The sequence below is a fragment of the Amphiura filiformis genome, chromosome 1, assembly GCF_039555335.1.
Source record: "Amphiura filiformis chromosome 1, Afil_fr2py, whole genome shotgun sequence".
Taxonomy (NCBI): Eukaryota; Metazoa; Echinodermata; class Ophiuroidea; order Amphilepidida; family Amphiuridae; genus Amphiura; species Amphiura filiformis.
In genome coordinates, this window is record NC_092628.1 from 50,666,261 (window position 1) to 50,689,951 (window position 23,691).

General features: G+C 34.0%; 1 protein-coding gene across 2 annotated transcripts in view; it reads right to left on the reverse strand.

Annotated features, from left to right (window-relative positions):
* LOC140148473 (uncharacterized) overlaps positions 1-14,332 on the reverse strand; it is a 105,990-nt gene extending 91,658 nt beyond the window's left edge. The window contains exon 1 of one of the 2 annotated variants that reach the window (XM_072170461.1): positions 13,881-14,332. The gene's annotated coding sequence lies outside the window, so the exon portion shown is untranslated. The remainder of the gene's footprint in view (positions 1-13,880) is intronic. The other variant, XM_072170453.1, reaches the window with a different exon arrangement.
* Between the last annotated feature and the right edge of the window lie 9,359 nt (positions 14,333-23,691).

Sequence of the window (23,691 nt, forward strand, 5' to 3'; positions counted from 1 at the left end):
TATTCTTTCACAAGTATTCAGTAGATTTTGCGGATTACGGCAACAGTGGCTGATATGTGTAATTTTGCGATTCTTAAGTTAAAGTCTTTCAATACATTTTTGGTCAACTCAAGTTATTATGCAACAAATAAGTAGAGAGATTGGTCATATCGTGGATGCACTTTGGCCCAATCTTTGAGATCTTTCTCGTGTTTTCCGTACGCTAAAATCCGTGTCTGTCAGACCACAAAAAGGTAATGCGGTAGATTAAAAAATAAGTAGCACATCTTTTGGAGAAACATGTGAATTGTCCAACTTCAGACATGAAGCCTTTAGGCATGTTAGGGTAAAGTTTGCATGCTGCCTAATGAAAAGTAAATGTGTGGACATCGATCATTCTGCGCAGCTCAGTGACTTTCAACAGTCCAAATCTATGTATGTAGCTGGGATGAAAAGCCGACGATCAATTGAAAATTTTGACCTTTCATATAGAAGATAAACATTTTGTTCCTAAAAAGACCTACTTTTTTTTGGTGTTTGTGGGAAAAATTCCCTTTGATATCAGAAGGATACTCTTCGTATTCAGAATACAATTCGATATGTCTGATGTGCTCAAATGCCCCACAAAAATACTGTCCAAACGTTCATACCCCACCCCTTAAGGTTAGCAACTATTTTAAGCTGTTGCGATTTAGTACTTTACAGCATCTTACGAATGGTAGTGAGCTTTGGCAAAAATTGCATTGATCATTTCAAAGCAAGTGTGTAGAAGAATTCAATTATCACAGATATACTTTCGTAGGTCCTGTGGTTCGTGAGTTATGTTGTAAAGAGGGCTGAAACAACAACACTTTTGTAAAATGTACATAACTCATACACAACAATAAAGCAAGCAAGTATAATTATGAATGAACTGTTGAAAAACATCACAAAGTGTTATTGTTCAATAATATATTTATTTAGATAATGAAAATAGCTGCTTCGACCCATAATACCTCGTCTACCCTTAAAGGTTGCTCACTGTTCTGGCGATAACGGGCACTAAATAAGTTACGCTGATGTGCGGAACGATGATGCATGAGAGCGTTCATTATCTATAAGTGTCTTATGTTTGACACACATGAATAATAACCAGTTATTGCATGACACCATATTATAGGCCGATGTTGAGTCTAGAATATTCAAAATACATTCATTTAAGTACCTTTTTAAAATGCTCATCATACTCATATGAAGTGATTTTTATAATCATGTTAAACCTGCACGAACGCTAATCATTTAGTTTGGTGTCTGAGCTTGAAATACTCGAACTGACTAGTTAGTGCATGACATCATATTAAGGTTTTAACGAGTCTAGTATGTTTCCAAACATGTATGGTACTTCAGTTCTGTAAAGTATTATATTATCGTGATTATTGGAAATCTCTTTAGGCATAAAATGTGATTTGCGTGAGTATGACTGCGTAATAATGCCCAGATATCATCAAAAGTGAATACATGAACAAAACCATATTAAAGTAATACTGTACGTATATCGTCAATAAAGTTGCTAGCTTTACATTTTTTTGTATTGTATAACAATATCTTTTGTGATTGATTTGATTGTTACCGTTCAAACTTGCTAGACAAGTAAGATATGTATATTATAGGGGCAAGGACTACAACTACTGCACTGAAAATTCAGCAATTCAAGGCAAGCAGTTATTGATTTATTGATCAAATATTGGTTTTCCCTCATTTTTGACTGTAACTCCACAACTGTTGTCTATGCTCAAATAACATTTACAGTGCAGTAGTTGTAATCCTTGCCCCTATAATATACATATCTTACTTGTCACCAATGCGCTATAATTTTTGAGAAAAATGCAAAAATATGCACAAAATGTAGTACCCCCTTAATGTATTTTGTAACGCCTTTGGTATATTTGAAATGTGATCAAGGTGGTGGTTAGCTCTGTATTGTCGTCTGAGATTTACTTGATAACGTTTTTGTAGGAAACGGAATCAATAACGAAAATCTTTGTTATCTAACGAGGTAAATTACTAAGGATTTTTAACATTTTTAACTAAGCCAGTGTCTCAAGTGTCATAAAGTTATTTCCTTGAACTGTTTTTGCATGAGGATTATTATCGTTCTAGTTGTTTCAAATGTATGGGTTAAATTTTGACATTTTTTTGACTCGTATTATACATGTATAACAAAGTGGAATTTTAGAAGCGTCAGCATTGTGGAATATGTTTGGACCTGTTAGAAGAAACACATGCATCAAATAGACGATAACATGGTGCTTGATACTAGTTTATAACCATAATGAAACACACCGGAAAGGAGCTTGGACCGTAAATGTTCTTGGCGTAACTATGGTAACTACTAATTTTAAAATGGGTTTTTGTGGTACCTCGCTGACCTTAATTATTAAGACGCCTTGTTTTCTTTTGAACAGACAGGAATGAGGTTGTTCAAAGTGTAACAGCTTTTCGGTTTGCATTTCAATTCAGTTAAATTATAAGTCATTTGTAATCGAATATTTTGGTATGCATGTCATGCAGTGGCGTTGTATTTTTAAGCAAATTTCAGTTGCCTTGCACGATTTTGCCCCCCTCTACCGCTGAAATGGTCCTGGCTACTCTGCTGATACATGTTTATTGTAAGCAAACCAAATGTGTGCTATATTCGCTGTATAAGGGAGGTAATAAATTGGATTAACTACCATAGCAATAGATATACAATATTGACTATATCGCGCTGCACTACAAGCAGGTTGCACTCATCACCTGAGTATGTCTGCAATCATAGATTGAATATAATACCGCTCTTTTCAAAGATACTAATCTTACAGATGCGAGTGCTCAGCATGATACGCTTCAATGCATAGGTACGGCGTGAACGTCCTAGTGCAGGGCGATAGAGTCAATTGTATTCATCTATTGCTGTGGTAGTTAATCCGATTATTACGTCACTTCTACAGCGAATAGTCAGATTGTTATACGATTTTCATCGTATAGACGAATCCAAATCCACGCATTCCTACACCTGACTAGCAGCCTTTAGTTGGGTAGCCGTCGGCTACAATGCACCCAAAATGTGAAATGATTCGGCCTTGGCGGAAATTTTAAACTGCATTCCATCACCCGTTTTACATCTTCCGCGAAAACACAAGTAGACAAAAGAATGATTAAAGTTTACAACACAATAGGCCCTACATTTCCCTTCGGAAAAACACACAGCTTCTACATGGTCTATTCGCTGTTGAAGTGACATAATAATCGGATTAACTACACCATATCAAACGCTACAAATGGATGTACTTGCGAATAAAAGGACTATGTATGAATAGATGCGACGGGATTACCTACGGAATTATCTCTATTGTATTATTCTATTAACCCTCCTCGTCCTTGCATCTTCTCTAGGTGTTAGGCGGCTTTTATTTGCACAATAGGGCGCTCAAAACACCAGGTTGGTGCTAGCGGCTACCCACAGATGGCCGACCAAATCCTGACCATGACTTGGCTCGTTGGATTCGTCTATACTCAAAAAATACGTTCGTTGTGAATACAGTAACAGTTCAATAATCTACACGAAATGGAATTCAAATTTATTGTCACTGTGTTTTGTAATTTAGTTTATGTTCTACAGTTGAAGTCTTTCAACGTATTTTGTGTTGTCAACTCAAGTTATTATGCAACAAATAATTTGAGGTATTGGACATCTCGTGGATGCTATTTGTCCCTATCTTTACGATCTTTATCATGTTTGCCATATCGCTAATACCCGTGCCTATCGGACAACAAGAAAAAAATAATGCAGTGTAGTTGTTTAGAAATAAGTAGCACGTCTTCTAGGGAAATATGTGTATGTTCAACTTGAGACAAGAAGACGTTAGGGTAGCTGAGACAGTGACTTTCTAGTGAGGATGAGATTATTAGGTATTGTACACACGTTTTACCGATCGTACATCATGTGTAACTTTCTGTCTGTAAATTAAAAACATAAATCACAATAATCTATCGCTATATCATGATATGATCGCTGCAATGACTTAACTTGCAGATCAGGAAACACGATACTGGGTTTAGTTTACCTACAGCATGGTCAATAATAGGCGTAGTGTGTGGGGAAAGCGTATTGTCCGATTGCCAGTGCAAATAATAATTTAGGGTGATTGAAGTCTTCATCTTCTTCAACATGCTATGTGTCAGCATCTGATAACACGTGTATGCGTCTGTACGACATTGCTTACATGGTGTGTTGATGTCAGTATCACAAATGTAATAAATTTCAGTTTTTTAAACCAATTTTCCAAAAGCTTATTCTTTGTGTAGTATACATAAGGGGATCATAATACCTGAAATGATAGAATAGAGATTGTAATGTATGCTCACTGTACTGTTGATAACGGGCACTAAATAAGTTATGCTAATGTGCGGAACGGTTATGCATGAAAACATTCGTTATCTATAAGGTGTCTTATGTTTGACACAGATGATAAATGACCAGGTGTTGCATATGACACCATAATTATGCTGATGATGAGTCAAAAATGTTCAAAAGAAAGTTTAAGTACCTTTTTAAGAATGCCCGTGAAAATTATCGAAGCGGTTTGTGTGGTCATTTTAAGCATTGAGTTTGACATACCATGCATACGTGAATACCACTTAGTGCGTGACATCATTATTAGGGTGTTAATGCGTGTTAGGATGTTTCCAAGCATTCATAGTGCTTCAGTTCTGTCAAATATAGTAGAGATCACTTTGAGCATAAAATCTGATTTGCGTCTTTCATACTTGCTAGTCAGAGGGCCCATCCAAATATTCCAAATATGATTGATAGCTCTCTATTCGGAACAGAAGTAGTGATGTATATAACATGATTAATTACCATAGCGATTATCTATGCAACTCTCGTGGCTGTTTGAATTCCCCGCCCAGCACTATAAACATGATGCACTCGTCCCCTGTCTTTTTGTGCAATCATAGATTATCACAGAAAGAAAAAAATGTCAATAGAAATACGATTCAGATCTTTCTCTTGGATGTTGTTATCAGGGAGGTACAGTCTTCACAAACATGTTATGTTTTCTGAATCTGATTCCCCACTTCAGTTTATACTTGCTCGTCACTCTATTCATTGAAAACAAACACCCATTGGACAGGTATGTTATATCTACTCTCTGGTTATACGGTCAATGTTACAGTTGACTCCAATGGCTTCGAAATAAGGACAAACAAAACAAAATCGGTCAATATTTGTCAAAGCCTCGGCGATTTTTCTGTTGTGCCGTAATTTTGTTGGAAGAAAAGGTTATTATTTCCATCTTTTTAAATGGTTGGAAAGAAATGCGGAAATTGATATTTCGAAGGGTGAAATATGTACATTTATTCCAACATTTACAATACAGGGTGGCCCAAAAAAAGAGGCCCCTCATTGCACCCTCTTTTTCTCCTATTTCAGAAAAGTTGATCAAGTATATGTTGGTATGTAAAGAATCCTGTACCCGTTAGCTTTAGTAAACCGAAACAATTATTTCAATCGGCTCATAACTGTTGAAGATATGCCCTTTTAAAGAAATGTATCCATTTTTCACTCTGTCCATGGAGGAGGTTTGGCTACTTCAAAGATTGAAAAGTACATATACCATGCATGAATATAAAACATTCCTCGATGATAACTTTATAAAATAACAACTTTATTTTAGGGAATGGGCTTTACCGGTGGGCTTATGGGTTATGGATTTTGTTAAGTGTCATTAATTTGGGCGAAATTGATGTGGGATGAGACTTATTTTGCTAAACTTGCAATTACTTATGTTTTTCTCGGTTATTTTTCTTATGTTTCTTACTTTATTTATTTCTTGCTTTCTTTTTATTGACAACATAAGTCATTTCTCTTTTTGGAATAAAAGGTAGCCCTGAAAAGGGTTGTTTAGTTTGTCTTTGGTTCTTTTGAAGTGAGTTTACTGCTCTGCCCTCTACCTGGTTGCCTCCTTGACGAATACAGGTTTCAGCCCTAGTCCTCATTGCATTAATTGCGTTGCGTATACCAACCTTGTGCGCCGGATACTTGCGAATATAGCAGTAATAAGTTTACAAATATCTTGGATTTTGCCACAAATGAAGAAATCAAGTGGTGTGAGGTCTGGTGATCTTGCAGGCCACTCCACAGCATGATCCATCCCAACCACTCTGTTTGTTATCCGTGGACAGGGTGAAAAACGGGTACTTGTCTTTAAAAGGGCATATCTTCAAAAGTTGTGAGCCGATTGAAACAATTATTTTGGTTTATTAAAGCTAACAATTAAAGGTTTCTTTACATACCAAAATATATTTGATCAACATTTCAAAAATAGGCGAAAAAGAGGGCGTAATGAGGGGCCTCTTTTTTGGAGGGATACCCTGTAGTTAAACAGTTAGTCCACTTTGGCCCTCTTGGTGAAAAATTGGTACAAATGCCGGAATAACTTTCCCAAGAATCTCCAATTCGAGATGTCTTCGTGAATAGTATAGATACTATTATATCACTACTTATTCGGCGGATTAAGGGCCAGTATACTCCAAATATTTAACGTAAAATATTCGTCCAACAAGTATTTGTTAATTTGTCCGATCGAATTAAATTTTATCTTCTAACAAATGTTTGTAGACGGAAAATAATTTACATTTGATTGCAAATGCCTAGTGGAAATATATTATCGAGTTTATGTTTGAAGTTAAAGTACAAAATTGAAGATACGAGGGTCATTCAATCAGTTCTATATCCGCTCTAATACATGGTAGCTTCTTCAAACTCGGCCTGTTGGAATATCACCTACAAATGAGGGTAAATTGTTATTGATTCCTTTTCCAGATTTTGGTAGGTGAAATGTGAACAGAAATAAGATTTGATACACGGTACACATCGTCGGCCGTATCACATACTGACGTATTTGCAAAATACGTATTTTGAGAAAATCGAATTCGATTTTCATTTGCTGCATAATCTTGATTAAAACATTATTGTAGATTAAAACTTGGTTAAAAGTAATGTAAATAAACTATGTTTTCAATGTAATTCACTTAATACTATTAGAGCATAACTTATCCTGCAAAAAATCAATATTAAATAAAATACGTCAATATATGAAAAGGACTAACGACAGTTTCGCCGTTTAAATGACAAATACGTCACTATGTGAAACAGTTGAGCAAATACGTCAGTATGTGAAAAGGGCAAAACATCAATTTTACCGTGCAATAACAAAGCCGCGCAAATACGCGCGCAAATACGTCACTATGTGAAACGGCAAATTTTTCAAATTGCAGATACGATATATTGGGCTTGCGCAGTATTGGTGATCGGCAAATACGTCGTTATGTGATACAGCCATAAAGGTGTTGCAAATACGACATAATTAAATGAAGTAATATCTTACTAATTAAGCCACTTTGAGGCATGGTTTTTGGTTAATATATAGAGTAGAACATAACATAATATAACTAATGTACCAATTATCTCAAAAATGTTAAAAATGCCGAATACGTCAGTATGTGATACGGCCGACGATATAATTCTCGCTATTCGCAATAAGGGCGCCGCCATCGGTTTGCGATGTAATCGTGATGTATCATGGGAAAAGGTCGACATCAAGTCCGCGCAATACGAATATTACCATGCTATTACATAGGAACACGTGACAATATTTTGTAACTTGGTAATAATAAAGTAGTTCCACGCGAATCGATACTCAATAATACATAATAATGTGATTTGAAATGTGCACAATTAATTTTTTTCTCTATCGATTTGCGTGTAATACCGTTATATTGACAAACTTAAAAATATTGTCACGTGTTCCTATGTAATAGCATGGTAATATTCGTATTGCGCGGACTTGGATGTCGACCTGTTCCCATGATACATCACGATTTTCCCATGATACATCACGATTACATCGCAAACCGCTGGCGGCGCCCTTATTGCGAATAGCGAGAATTGTAAAACATTTACATGGCAATATGTGTGTATCCCTCCAATGATATAATCTCGATATGCTAGATAATAATGCTAACATGTTATAATTGAAACAATATCAAATATCTAGCCAAACAGCAAGATAACTAGTAATAAAAATGCATTTTAAGTTTTAAAAAATTAAACCAGCATTCAATTTTTAGTGATATATCTGGTGATCTTTTAGAGCATGGGAATCAGCGTCGGGACCATCTTATAGCTTAAAGTTAAAAATAATGGTTCCAGATAGCCCATTTTTCTAATACAGACAATATGTGCATAAATGTATTTTGAACATGTTAATGGAGAATATTAAAATATTTGCTGAAAAGCAACAATTTCAGTGGAAATAAACAATTTTTGTCATTACTATTCTCTATGTCAACTTCAATTTAAGGCATCTGAAATGACCAAATGGTATTTTATGGTAACTTATTTTTTTACCTTTGGGCTGGGCAAAACTAGTGTACAGGAGATCGAGATCAAAGAAATAAAATAGAGATGGGCAGGTCACTTATCAAGAATCAGGTGGACGAATATCCTCACAGAATGGCAGCCAAGAACTGGCAAGAAGACGTTGAAGTGATGACCTCACTAACTTCATGAGTACAACGGCCTGGGCATCAGCGTCAAGGAACAGAAGCAGATGAACAATGCTAGAGGGGGCTTTACACAGCAGTGTTGGATTATAGAGAGTGAGTGCGAGTGTAAAATTGGCCTGGTAAATGCAAAATTGCCCAATTTGGTGCTAAAATAATGTACAGTTGAAAACATTTTCGCGCTTCGCTATAACACAGGGCAGATTTGATGCCTACTAGGAATTTGCAGGTTTTTGCACCCTGAAAACCACGGTACGTCACTGAAAGAATATGTAAAGCACTTGGACCACTAAAGAATATTTAAAACAACCCCACCGATGTACAGATTTTCTCCATTTCCCATTTCCGCAAGGCAGAACTTTCTGAATGACTCTCGCAGATTGAATAACGAATACTAAATTTATGCAGCGGGCCTTTTGCACTCGAATTTGCTTGCTTCGTAATCCTTTCTAGGAGTTTCAAATTCATAAGTTAATTTTTTGAAATTTTTTTGACTCGTAATTGTAACCAAAGTGGAATTCGTATTGGTATTTTAGAAGCATCGGCCTTACAGGATTTGTTTCAGCCTGTTAAAACAAAATGCATCAAGTGGACGATAACGTATCTTGGTGTGCTTGAATCTTGTACACACCGGAAAGGAGCTTTGACCGTTAATGTTCTTGGCGTAACTACTAATTTGAAAATGGGTTTTGTGGTACCACGCTGACCTTTATTACTAGGACGACTTGTTTTCTTTTGAAAAGGTAACGAGTAGATGAGGTTATTCAAAGTGTGTCAGCTTTTCGGTTTGCATTTCAAATCAGTTAAACATTAAGTCAATTGTAATCGAATATGCCGTTATCCATTTGTATTAAAGCATTGTTGTAAGATGTCTTCATAGATACACCTGTAAATGTTTTAAAACATGACAAAATTGCATCTGAGGAATAAAGTTTGTGTACTTTTCGGTTTGTTTTTCAATCCTTGTCACGTGAAGGCGATTGTAAATATGCAATCGAATATATTTGTTATCCAGCTGGATTGAAGCATTGTTGATAAAAACACTTTTGAAGGCTTTAAAAGAATAAAGAATAAATTCTATTCACGCACAAATTAAATAATAATAATAATAATAATAAAAGGGGTATTTTGTTGGTATTTTTGGATGTTGCAATTTATTAAAGTATTTGCGAAAGCAAGGATTATTAAACCAATACATGCCTACTGACTTTTATAATCATTCGGTGCTTTTATTCATTCCCGTTCAGCGCATTTCTTTATTTTTTAAATATAATTCAGAGGATTATTGTACCATATCTTCAAAAGTATATATGAAAAGAATCAGAGTTGGCAATTTTCCCGGTGTCAGTTCCGAGTCTATTTCCTGATCGTTAAAGTCATAGCAAAATATGTGACATTTTGTGATATTCCTGGTTTTGTGGGAACCAGAGGATGATTTAAGCACTACCCAGCAAGTCTTGCGGTTAGCACAGCTGTGTGAGTGAACATGACACCACTGCCCGCCCACTGCATACTCATGGTTAAATTTGAATTTGGACAGATATATTTACAATAAAAACACCTTCAAAAAGCTGGTCGATTTCACATTTTATGTTATCTACAGAATTAATGTGTGAATTATCCTTTATGCATACATCACTTTAGATCTGAAATCGACCAAGTAATAATGACACACACACAATTCTAAAACAACATCTATTGCACAGAATTCAATGGGATTTGAAAAGTAAAGTGGCAGTTGAAACTCTAGTGATAACACTTGTACAGTGCATGATGGGGCTTCCTTAAATCATCCTCTGTGTGGGAACAATACATTATAATTCAATGTGCAAACCTGCCGACTGCATGGTGTTGTCACTTGTGTACAATAACTTTGATAAGAGGCATCATATTGATAATTAGTCTTATATATCATTTTCATCTAGCAAAGCACACTTGGTTCAACCCATTAGAAGATACATTAGCTAAGTTCCTTGTTTTTAACAAGTGTTTAGTAGTTTAGAATTAGACTTTTATAAAGCTCTGATTTCTGTTATTTCTGTTCAACATACTGGTTTGTATCTTCATTATTTGAAATTAGCCTAATCATATTCAACATTGGTTCCTCTAAAAATGACAGAAACTTATATTTTTACCTGTCATAACATTAACGCATTGAAGCCAAGACATTGTACACTCTTGTTAGTAGCTATTGAGGACTCGTTCAGTTTCTTAGGCCTTAAATTACAAAACGCAACTCACACCACTTAGAAATTGTCACATAGGGACAAGAAATCAACAATGAAATTAGAAATTTAATGACAAGATCAAATTCATTGTTTTCAAGGGATCCATAATTTGGCCATAAATGAGGTCATCAATTTTAATTTTAAATTTTAAATTCAATTTTGAAATAAAATAACTATTGGTATTTGTTATAGAATAACAAATCGGCATACCTTCCAGTCGTTAGTCTGATTTCCATGCTTAAAAGGCAATCGTCAGACGGCACGATGAAATGCTTTGGAGGGACTACCATTTCTTGGGAATGTGAATGAATATACATTCCATGGTGTCAACACAGCCAAAGTGTATTTGTATTTACGTTCTGTTAATACAACAAATTTACAGCACAGTAGCCTATGGAGCAATGTAATGTAAGTAATCATAACTCGAAACACGAAATTGGAATCAGCTAAAATTTTGGGAATACGTTTTTCGTGGATATCAACTCAAACATACCATAAAAAGTTGATGCTAATATCACAAAATACTCTTTGTTCTCTTTATATACTCGGCTCAAAGAATACAAAAGTAACCCAGCCAACAAAATCTGGGCGGAAATGGGCGATCAAAAAAATAGAAATCTTGGGTATCTCATCCCTTAACTACCTAAAGGTTGATCTACAAATTAGGTGGATCATGTGTCGCATTTTGAATCAACATTAACAATCATTTTTATATACAGCTTTATATACGTATATAGTATTTTGATGTGCAATTTCACCTGTATCATAATTTCACGATGTACATATCAGCAATGGCAAATAAACTAGTTTGTAGATATAAATAAACACATCAATTATTCTTGTCTCAAATGATTTATCTTCTTCTTTGTTATCATCATAAAATATATAAACTGTAAGGTAAAGGTTATTTGCCTCGGTAGAAATTCGTTTGTCGGCGGTTAATTAAATTCTCTTATGCAAGATTATCTCATACGTAATTGTTCGAATTGTGGTTGGTCTTCACTTGATGTAAAAACCTATAATGTAATATTTCCGGTTTAAATACGAATTAGTAAAGTGTTTCTATAACTTTATAATGTACTAATGTATAAGAACTCGCGAAACCTGCGACCTGAATGCGACCAATATTGCAACAGTTGCATTCTAAATTACTGTTAATTATAGGTTAATAAAAATGCGTCTCACTTGTTTCGAGAGATATTAATGTACACGCTCTGAGATATTGATGCGTCCAATGCACAAGCCCCGCATGGGGAGTGCATTGGACATCCAGCACAAGTGCATTGTGTCTAATAGTAATATCTCGAGCAACAATGGATCTGCATCATACACGACAAAAAAATTTGGCAATTTTTTAAAATAACAAACAGAATACTGAAAATCCCGGAAAACTTTAAGAAAAATGAATCGTTCCTGCAAAACTCGAACACACAGCGAGTAGTTGGCGACACGAGTGTAACTGCACACTATTTTTGTAACGGCTTTTCTGATTGGTTATGTGGACGAATATATATTTTAAAAGAAGTGATTTGCTAATACAAGTTGTCAGGAGGACAAAAAAGGACATTATGACGTAAGATTGCGTCAAATGACTTAGGTTGTAGCAACGCTCAAGAATGTTTCTTTACATTGTTTTAATCGTATGCGAAATTCAAGGACTCGCTATTAACATGAGGAAAGATACTTATTTGCATATAGTGAGAATACACAAATAAGGCTGAGATAAAAAAAAAAAAAATGCTTTCCTGTCTAAAAGGTACAATAGGTTTCTAATTCCTCTCTGAAATGATTAGGATTAATTTTTCACCATAATCATTAAAAAAAAAGTGTAAGCTAATTCCTTATTAGTAATTAAAAGGACTTCAACACAATTTCGCTTGTCGGCGGTTAAATGAGATATGAAATTAACTTATGAAATATTATCTCATACATTTTTGTGCGAATTACAGTTTGTCTTACTACATGTAAAATAATATAATAATATTTATGAATATAAATCAGAAAAGTTCTTCTGTAACTTGATTTGTATAAATGTATTAAGTGCTCACGAAACCGGAGACATGTATATAAGGCGAGCAATATTGCAACAGTTGCGTTCTAAATATAATTGTAAAAAGAAAAAATTTGCAGCAAAAAAGAAAACTTAATAATTATGTGAGATTATGATGAAATAATGACTAAGGTAACGCTTAGGAATATTTCTTTGCATTGTCACCGAATGTAAATTCAAGGACTCGCTCTACACATGACTTAAAGGTACTTATTTGCAAACAGTGCGAATAAATCAACTAGTCAAATTATGGATCTCTGAGTCTGTGTGCATACACTTCCTTGTCGAAAAGGTAGCCTACAATAGATTTCGGTTTGATTCGATTCCTGAGGATATATTTTGCAATGGACGTTTTGTTTCAAACAGTATCTATTTCCACTGTTCTGTAAGTTATACAATACACACACGAAAAATACCATCTCTGTTTGAATTAATTTTATTCAAATTAAAGGGGCATTTCGTGATCCACAGCCTCATCCCCCACTTTTCCCAAAAAAGTTGAGATTTTTACACCACTGGATACCTCTGGCTACATAATGTTTATGTACCAAATATTTCTTGCAGATTAATTCGTTTAGCAAAAATATCGTTAAATTTGAATTTCGTTCTGGTGCACCAGAACGAAATTACAACACATTGTCTATGGAGCAGTGTAATACACATAATCATGCATAACTCACAAACGCAAAATCAGAATCAACTGAAATTTTGGAAATAAGCTTTTTTCGTGGATATCTACTGAAAAATGTCATAAAAAGAGGATACTAGGATCACGAAATCCTCCTTTAACGACTGAAGACGATGAAAACAAAATGATGATTTACTGTTTGCTATGCCAATATAAGAAACATCTGCACATGTAGTCCATGCTACAAATTACCAAATTTACGCGAAAGCTTAAAAAGCACTGAACAGTTCTAGTTTTTAGTTGTACATTTGATTTGAAGCGTCTGTGCATGTTTTAGATCTCAGAATAAACAAACAAATATTTCAAAATCGGTAACATTTTCTGCAGAGACTACATTGATACTTACCTTCAGGCGAGACTCCGCCAAATCTGTGAGGGTCTGGTAACAAGCTTCCACCCGTAGAGAATTCCTATAATATTCACCTAAGTATATCTAGTCCACGAGAAGATAAAGAAATCACGTACAAAAACTTCCTTTGGTCACCACTAGCTTATATTTCTCCCAAAGAAGGTATCTTAAATGTAATTTAACAACATATGCCTGAGCCTTTAAGTGTATAGGTTCAATTCAGAATACAATAGAGCTTGAGGGCACACAACACCACTATCCACTCTGTTCCATACATTAATCAGTTATAGCAGGTTCCCTCCAAATGCATACAAATATGATGTGGTGTAAATATCCAGTGATATCATGCATAAGATATAGCAAAAGAACCAAACAGTATTACCCTCCCACGTAGACTCTCTTTGGTCTCCCGTAGTATGGTGAGACGACAATGTGTACTAGAAATTCAAACCTTTGTTTTCTAATCTAAAACTAACTATGATTTACCCGCAGCCGATTGGCTATTGCATAATTATTTACACAGCGACTGCGCAACACGTTTCTTGCGTGGTGAGAACTAGATGATGCTTCTCGTTGGAGTGGCCATTCATAGAAATGTTTACGGATTTATAACAGCTATCATTTAAGAACACCATTATATCAATATTAAAACCTAATGTTTCTAAAACAGTATCCCACCATGTTGATCATATAATTATTATTCATTATTTCCAAGCATTGACATATGTAAGTGAAAACACTTACCTTTTTCCCAAAATTATGCCCACAGAAAGGTTAATTTTCATTTACTTCCATTTAGAAATTTAAAACGGATTTTTGTTAGTACGCAATTTACAAATCCAATCCAAACCACAAATGGTACAATGTTACGGTACAACGCTGGTATATTATTCATGTTGCTTTAATGTACTATTTGACACTTTTAGGAGTTGTCCGAATTGTATACCACCTATTAAGGTTGATGGCATCGCATAATGATCGTTTCTAGGATACCTTATGTCTGCCCATTAAACGAGATGGTGATAGATAATGTAATAACTAACGGTATGTGCAATGGCAATTACATCGTCTTCTTGGGCCACGTACATGGTGATCATTATCTGATAATAAATGTGTACACTTTTAAAACTCTTGAAAAAGCAATGTCAACCTCTATAAAATAAACTGGCTTCAAAAAGAAACTTATAATTTTTTACAAGGTCATATCTTAAAATCCTCTCCATAAAAATGAATAAAAATTACACACAGGATTACTTCAATACTCTATTCTAAACACATGTCAGTAACCAAGCAGTTGTCCAACTAACACAACAGTAATATGCACTGACACGGAACAGCTTCCGGGACCACATTCACAGGCGAATAATTAGAACCCAGCAAAAGAAATCTGAGAGAATGCGTACAAGTTCTTAACACAGGTGATTATTTCAAAAGGGTAAGTGGAATAGTGTGGAACGGGCTGCTTCTGCTTTTCACACAGTTTTCTTTAAGAAACAGGTCTTGTTCCACACTATTCCATTTACTCACATATTTCTTGTGTTGGGTGCCAATTATTGGACTGTGAATGTGGTCCAGGAAGCTGTTCCATGTCAGTGCATTTTGCTGTTGTGTCAGTTGGACAACTGTTTGGTTACTGGCCAGTGTTTAGAGTAGAGTATTGAAGTAATCCTGTGTGCAAGGTTTGGTGATTTTTATGGAGAGGATTTTAAGATATGACCTTGTGAAAATTATAAGTTTCTTTTTGAGGCCAGTTTAGTAGACAGACTCCTAAATATTGTAGTTCGCGCAGCTTCAAATTTTCTTGAGAATATAATGCAAATGTTTGTGATTTCTAATGTAACGTAAGAAGGAATATAATCTTGCTCCTTCAAACTCTAGCCAACATCAAAGTATTATTAGCGTTATGCAACTCGTGTTTGGCATTGTGTCTTGTTAGTTCCAAACCACGTAGTGACGTAAACTGACTTATAACGGTATTTGGAATACCATAACGTTGAATAATAAATTGCGCAAAAATTAAATGTTTTGCATTATTATGACGTAGTATAACTTCTTTCACTAATAACATTCATTAAGAACATGTTACCACAACACTTGTCTTACTAACTTAAGCTTTCTTCCGCGTATTTTTGGCATGATAAATGCTTCAAGTAAAGCGATTCTTTTACTTTCCATGCGCATCTCATTTTTTTACAGTATTCACGATCATTTTTGATAAGAAATTGCGACATTTGCACGTCATACCGAAATATTTGTTGTGAAACACTTTCCATGAAGCTTAAATATTGTGAAGAAGTGAAACCCTGACGGATCGTGACAGACACGTTGCCTATTGAAACTTCCACTTTAGAGAGGAAATCTTGCGAATGGTAGTGAGCTTTGGCAAATTGCATTAATCATTTCATAGCGAGTGTATAGAAAAATTCAAATATCACATATATACTTTTGTAGGTCCTGTGTTGTAAAGAGGACTGAAACAACAACACTTAATTGTAAAACGTACAATACTCATTAACAACAATAAATCAATCAAGTATACGATTTGTAGAATGAACTTTTGCAAAACATCGAAGTGTTATTTTTCAATAATATATTGATTTAGTCGATGAAAATCGATTTTTGTGGCTGCTTCGACCAACAATACCTCATCTACCCTTAAGAAAGCATTTCTGTGTAACATTTCTATTATCTGTTATGGAACTGTTGACATGTTGGTATGTCTTGTCTGATTGTTATGACTTGGGCGGTTTTGTGTAAGTAAGCATTTAGCATTAATTAGACAAAAAAAGAAGCAGGTAACTAATTATGAAAAGGATGACAGTAAAGTTCTGCAAATAAAAATACAATACTTTCAGGCATTTTAAAATGAAATGGGCAATTCCTGTCAGTTTAAAAAAGTTAAAATGCTCGTCGATATAGGCTGCAGGTTAAATTAGGTTAAAATTTAGTCAGTGAGATTAATCTTTTACCTTTATTTTACATATAGTAAACAGATCTAAAAATAGAAATAAAAACAAATTTTGCCTTTAATGGGGTGTTGCGTGCATCAATATAATCATGCTTTAGAAGTTTTCTTATTAGCACCATTTTAAAGAAAATGGTATTATGACGTCAAGTTGATCGCCTATAAATTATCACATGTGTTGAAATATTGAGCAACAAAATGAGCTTAAGGGCTCGGATAGTATGTTTTCTGAGAAATGACAGCACATCAGACATTTGGAATTGCATTCTGAATACAGGGAATGTCCCTCTGATATCAAATAGTTTTGATATGTTTGAAATTTGCGATATAATAAAAATTTTATGGCAAATTATTAAAAATTTATATTTTTGATATATAACAGTCCTCGAAGTAAACTTCAGTAAATCATTTTTCCCCCAAAAGACCTTTTTAGGTCTTTTTGAGAAAAAAAAAACTCCCAGCTACAAACACTTTACGTACATATCATTAGATTAATTAAGTTTACTTCGAGGACTGTGAAATATCACAAATTAAAAAAACAATATCAAATTTTAATAATTTGTCATAAACTTTGTATTATGTCGCGAATTTCAAAAATCCAAAAATTATTTGATATCAAATGGACAGTCATCGTATTAAGAATGCAATTCGATATGTCTGATGTGCTCTCATGTCCCAGAAAAATACTGTGGAAACGTTGCTATCCGAGCCCTTAACGCTTTTTTCATGTTGTTAATGTCTTAATACATGTACCATTGGTGTGTTGATTCAGGTGTGATCTAAATATATCCCGCCAAATATAGCCCGCCAAATATAACCCGCCAAACAAACGATGAACTTAACCAAATTAGTTAATGATGGTAAACCTCTTAAAATCACAGATTTCTGATTTTCATCTGACAACAAAAGTGATTGACAGAAAATAGTAATAGGAATCATTAGGAAATGGATTTGGAGAAAACCTTCTGTTAATAAAATACTATACTGAGCCACCAGCCTGGGTGGCTCACGCTCCAGTAATTTCAGATGATTGAGCTCAGTAATACATCAAAGAATGTCTTCCAATTCATGAAAACAAATAGATAATCAGCTTATTGGATTAAAAGCTTAGAGGGAAGGTCTTGCTGCTCAGCGAGTGTTTGTAATTATCAGAAGGTTTTCTCCAAATTCATTCTCTAATGAGTATAGTCGTTAACATGCAAGTTTAGGTTTTCAACATAATACTCATAACTAACATAACTAAAATATTAATTGTCTTTTTTTAAAACCAATATTAAATGTATATACATACAACAAGAAAATGAGCGGAATAGCTTTCATATTATTTCCCTAACATGGATCTTACGAAGAAGTTAATGTTTGTAATATGTTTGCATATAATGTTAGTAAATATAAAAAGATGTTAAATTTGAGCGTCTTTGATGTGCACTAGAAAATGATTGTTAGCTTCCTGCAATCAAGCAGTCAGGAAATGATCCTGTCGATTTTGCAAATTACAGTTTATGGAGGAAACCCTGTGGCATATAAAAAGAAGTATATATTTTATTTGAAGTCTTACAAAAATAGTATACATGGGAGGATGTATATAGATACGGTTTAAAAGTCCCTTTATCATACTTGAACACATTATCTAAAGGTGAGATTTATTGAACATCGCACATTCTTAAATTAAATATTTTACTCATTTTGTAAGTTGGGTATGAAAATAATAATTCGATTGATATCAGCAGTATAGCAACTATTCTTCATGACAAACAACAGGAAAAGTGAGTATTATGAGATACATACTACATAGAAAAAAAATCATGTCACCCAGATTATAATTTAGTGAGCGGTAATTAATCGATGTTTTACTGCATTTGTGGCTAGTATTATTATGGTAATTATACCAGACAACAACATATTCTAATACAATATTTAATCACGGTAATTTATATTTTGCAATTTAAAATTCATGGCAAGCTATTCTTATCTCTCTATAGTATAAGCCTGTTTATTGTGGGAGCAGATGTACGGTAATATTACATATAAACTGTGCGGTCAGATGTTGTCTGAAACTTGTAACTATTTGCACCAGCCGCATCAGAATGAACAGTACATTGATATCCTTGTGAGACAGATAAATATCGGACGACATTGCCGGAAGTGGTACATATAACACAGTGCTTCTCGGTATGCATTCGGAGGTCATTCAAAGTTTATGTGTGGTAAATTTAATTCACTATAAACAGCACAAGTTACGGTATTAAAAAGAACGGTCGTAAAGATTTGGCAAAAATCAGGATATTTACTATGAACACTTTTTATCAAATTTCAAAGTACTATTGAAACTGTCTCATGGGTGGGTGCTATAATCATTTTGGTACACCCTGCATAGCTAGATAACTTTCGGGCACTTATATTACATTAACACCATACTTAGCCTTCAATAATTCACTAACAATGATCAACATTCATTTTTGAATCTGTATGCATAATGGATATTTCAACTTTACAAGCACCGGGAACAACATTAAAGACATCTTGCATGTACATAACGCGTGGGACACTTCAAGTTTTGTAGGTAATATTCATAAGAATAAAGGTGAAGATCCTTCAGCTTATGGAATTAAGGTAATCTGAATACATTCCCGGTATTACTTCGCCTGAAAAAAATTACAATAAATTTTTAATTACAGGTGATTAAAATTCATAATATACTTCAAAGCCCATAATTATATTGCGTGAATTAGTAAACCAAAAGCTACATAATTGTTTTAAGAATTACGATTTACTCGGAAAAAAAACGTGTTTCTTAAATATCAAAATTTAATAATAACACCTTTCAAAACTATAATTTGTTAGATAATGCATTTGATATAAGTACTAAGGCAGGTCAAGTACAAATCCTTCCTTATTCTGATATATACAATAATTGCCAACACTTTATCTGATTATTTCCCGGAAGAAAATTGTCATTACTGGCAACAATTTCATTTGCTATTATGGTTATAATTTTATAATCAATATGCCAAATTGAATATTAACGACCTTGTTTTCTGTTTCTAAAGATACTGACATTATAAAAGCTGATAACACCCCGAACTTACGGTGTGTAAGTATAATTATAAGAGAGTTTACGCAATGCAGTTCAAAAGTATAAACTTCAACATCTAAACTAAAGGATTGGTGCAGTAACCAATTAAACGTAGATTAAACACATGCAGCAAGAAGAAGTCGACGTAAGTGTGCAAACTGCATTTTACAAACTCTCTCTTATGGTCTACTAGAGAACTACAGCAATTAGAATATCTGTAGCACGTAAAGTATATTGTATACTGCAAACGTTCTGGTGTATTGTCTGTAAGTTTAACCACAATTATGTTTCTTTATTTATTTCTTATTTATTTATTCTATTATTTAACTAATTAATTATGTAATTAATTAATTATTTAAGTATTTATTTATTCACTTACTCACTCACTTATTGAGTTATTAAGCAAGTTATATATGTACTCACTCTTTCCTTTCTCTCTTGCATGCAAGTCATTCCAGTTTAATTGTATTAAGGAATCCCTGTTGTGTCTTTCATAAAGGCAACCCCAAAATTTGATTTCGAGGCTGAAAATGAGTGCTGCTCGGCAGTTGGCACTTCAAGTTCAAACCTGTTTGGACTGAGGTTAAAGCCATAATTTACAATTTCGTTCATTTTAGTTTTGTCGTTTTTTGCCCAAAATGCTGAAATAATATTACTAATACCAGCCAGGAGGATTTCTGTCCATGGAATCGCACTGGCTACAAACACAATAAATTTGGCTGATTCCATTTAGGTATAAGTTGGAAACTACCCAGCAAACACAAAAACGTTTTAAATAAGTTTTATTTTGGCTTTTCGTTTTGGTAAAAACGTTTTAATAAGATTAAAATGTCGGGTTATATAAAGGTCATTAAAATGTTTTAAAACGTTTTGTATGAAAACACACTACATCAATATTTTTAAAACGTTATTGTAAACTTTTTTGCACACATTTTTGCCAAATATTTTGCCAACACTTTTGCAACATTTGCACTCAACAAACACAGAAATGTTCTTAAAATGTTTTTTACAAAACGTTTTTCGCAAAATATATTTTCAACCCCAAAATAACATTCTGTATAGAATGTTTTGTATCAAGTTTTCAAAAATGTTTTTGGAATGTTATTAAAACGTTTTTATACCCTTTATATAACCCGATATTTAAACGTTTTCTGTAAAACATTTTGTATGTGCTGGGCAGTAGATTATCAGAAAATGTTTTTAATGGTATGAAAACGTTTTATACCCTTAATATAACCTTTATATAACCAGACATTTAAACGTTTTCTGACAACTTTTTATAACCTTTTGCGAATAATGTCGAAAACGTTTTATGTTTGCTGGGTAATGTGGTTTGTTCTTTGGTTTAAAAATAATGCTGTTAAAAATATCGGAATTTCCCCATGCCACCTTTAAGTCGTGCAAAAGACATTGATGAAAGTACTAATATATTAAAATCACGGAAAGTAAGGTCAACAATAGGTATCTACATTCCAAGTGAAAGCGTTTTTCAGAAAGATATCACCTTCTCGGAGGGCGTTTAACTCTACGTCACTACCGAACTTCAGATGAACCAAATTATATCATTGAGGTTACTGTTGTTTTTATCAATAAAGTTAATTGGAATGGAAGACGTGTTAAACGCATGTTAATGCGTACACAAGCCAATTTAGAAAAGCGCAGCTTTTATTTATGCATGGACATTCCATAAATGGCTATATCAGTAAACTATAAACTATGTTCGGAATGTGTAAAACATGTCATGAACATCAAAGTTATTTTAACATTATAGCAGAAACATTTCTTTTGATTATTTTACTTAAGTAAAAGATGTCGCAGACAAAAGGTGATGCATAAAAAGACTAATATAGAAAACGCAACTTTTATGTGACCGGAAATTTCATAAATGACTATTCCTCAGTGAAGATGATAAAAGGTAGTCAAAAACCGCTCACTTGATTGTAACCAATTAGTCTGTGTTTAACACTTTAACACAAAATAAGGCCAAAAAAAAGAGATTGTTTGCTTGTCCTCCAGTGACCGACCGTAATTTACCACCCGAGTTTAAAAATAAAAAAGTTTTTAAAAACTTTTCCCGACCGGCCGACCCAAGTTTGTGTGTATGCATGTGTTGTTTTCTTGGTTTTGTTTTTTTACTCTAATTTTTTAACGACCGCTGATAATGAAAACGAACTCAAAAATAAAAAAAAGTATAACAAAATAGTCAAATAAAAGCTTTCAGTAGACATACTAGAACCACAATATCAGAATATTTAGTCTCTGCACACATCTGTCTTATATACGCTTCCGTTGTTTGTCAGGTCGAGATTCACCAGCAAATACATGTGCATGTATGCGATGTATTTATCACAAATGATTACACAAATTACGCTATTACATAAATCTGGTGTAATTTTTATTGCATGTCGATGCGGTAAAATTAGTTGAACAGTAATTATATAGTAGCAATTATTCAATGCAGTACTGATTAGCAGAAAGGTCCATTCAGTGATTTGCTCATCTGGACGAAAGCCGTGTATTTAAGACAAAATAAGACATTTTACACGAATCTGTAATTTAGATACTGACAGTATCTAAATTAGCTACATGTATTTGAATGGGGCTTCAATTTCGTCAGTACTGCTGATTTCTTCATTTTTGGCCAAATTTATCATTTCAAAAATACCAAATAACAATTTAAATGACTTGTTCTTCACTTTTAAGCAATTTATAAACGATTTTAATTTTTTCACACTTGCGATGGGATCACTGAATGGCCAAATGTGTAATTTTTCTGTTTATTTTAAAGCAAAGAAATGCTGCACAACAAAGGAAATATGGATTTAAATTATATATATTTGTTGTGATCCCCTACTCTCGATGGAACCTAGATTGAGAAAGAAATTGTAATCCCTGGATAAATGATAGCACTTCGATTCTTCATTCACGCACGGTTCACAGGTCCATTCTTAGTTACGGTAAAGTGTTGGGGACATTATTGTATCCAGAAGGTTGCTTAGCAACTATCTTTTTCCACCATAAGATTTGTAATTTACTGTGTCCCAGTGGTTAGTTGGCCTTAAGGCAGCCGAAAGTCGAGCAAACACACCGCTGTCCATTTCATTTCCGGTCAGTAGATTGTATCCAAAATATAAATGTATTTTTTTTATGAACGATATTATATATATCTGGCGACACCAAGCTTTCCAGCTTATGAGGAAAAATACCGTTTCCCATTTACACATGATAAACTATGATAAACAGGTGACAGGCACCTCTGTCAATAATTAAGCAAGTTTACCTAGAACTAATACCGCGTATTCAATTGGATCATGTTATACTCATACGTTGTCCTGTGAAGTATTTTATACACGTATCATTTATTCTTTCGAGATTACAAATCATTATACGCATCGTTGCACAATTTCAGAAATATATCGGAAAATGGTTAAAGTCATGTGTCATTTATGAGTATTGAAGGCAGAGATGGGTTTGTGTTAATGTGTGCAGGGGGAGGATGCATGGGTGTTTGTTCATTTTGTTCGTTGACGTTCCGTTCCGCTGGTAAGCACACATTAACTAAGAATTGTTTTTAATAATAAGTATTTGCTATACCTTTCGTCAAATGACAAAGTAGAGGTATAATAATAGTTTTGTGCTGTTGGTATACTTGTAAGAACGAGTAATGCATAATATGTATAAGTAACTGTGGGTGCTTTACAATAACCTATATATTAAAGGCTTGTGTGTGGATGTCGGGCTTTACGTACAGGGTGTGACCCCCAAAA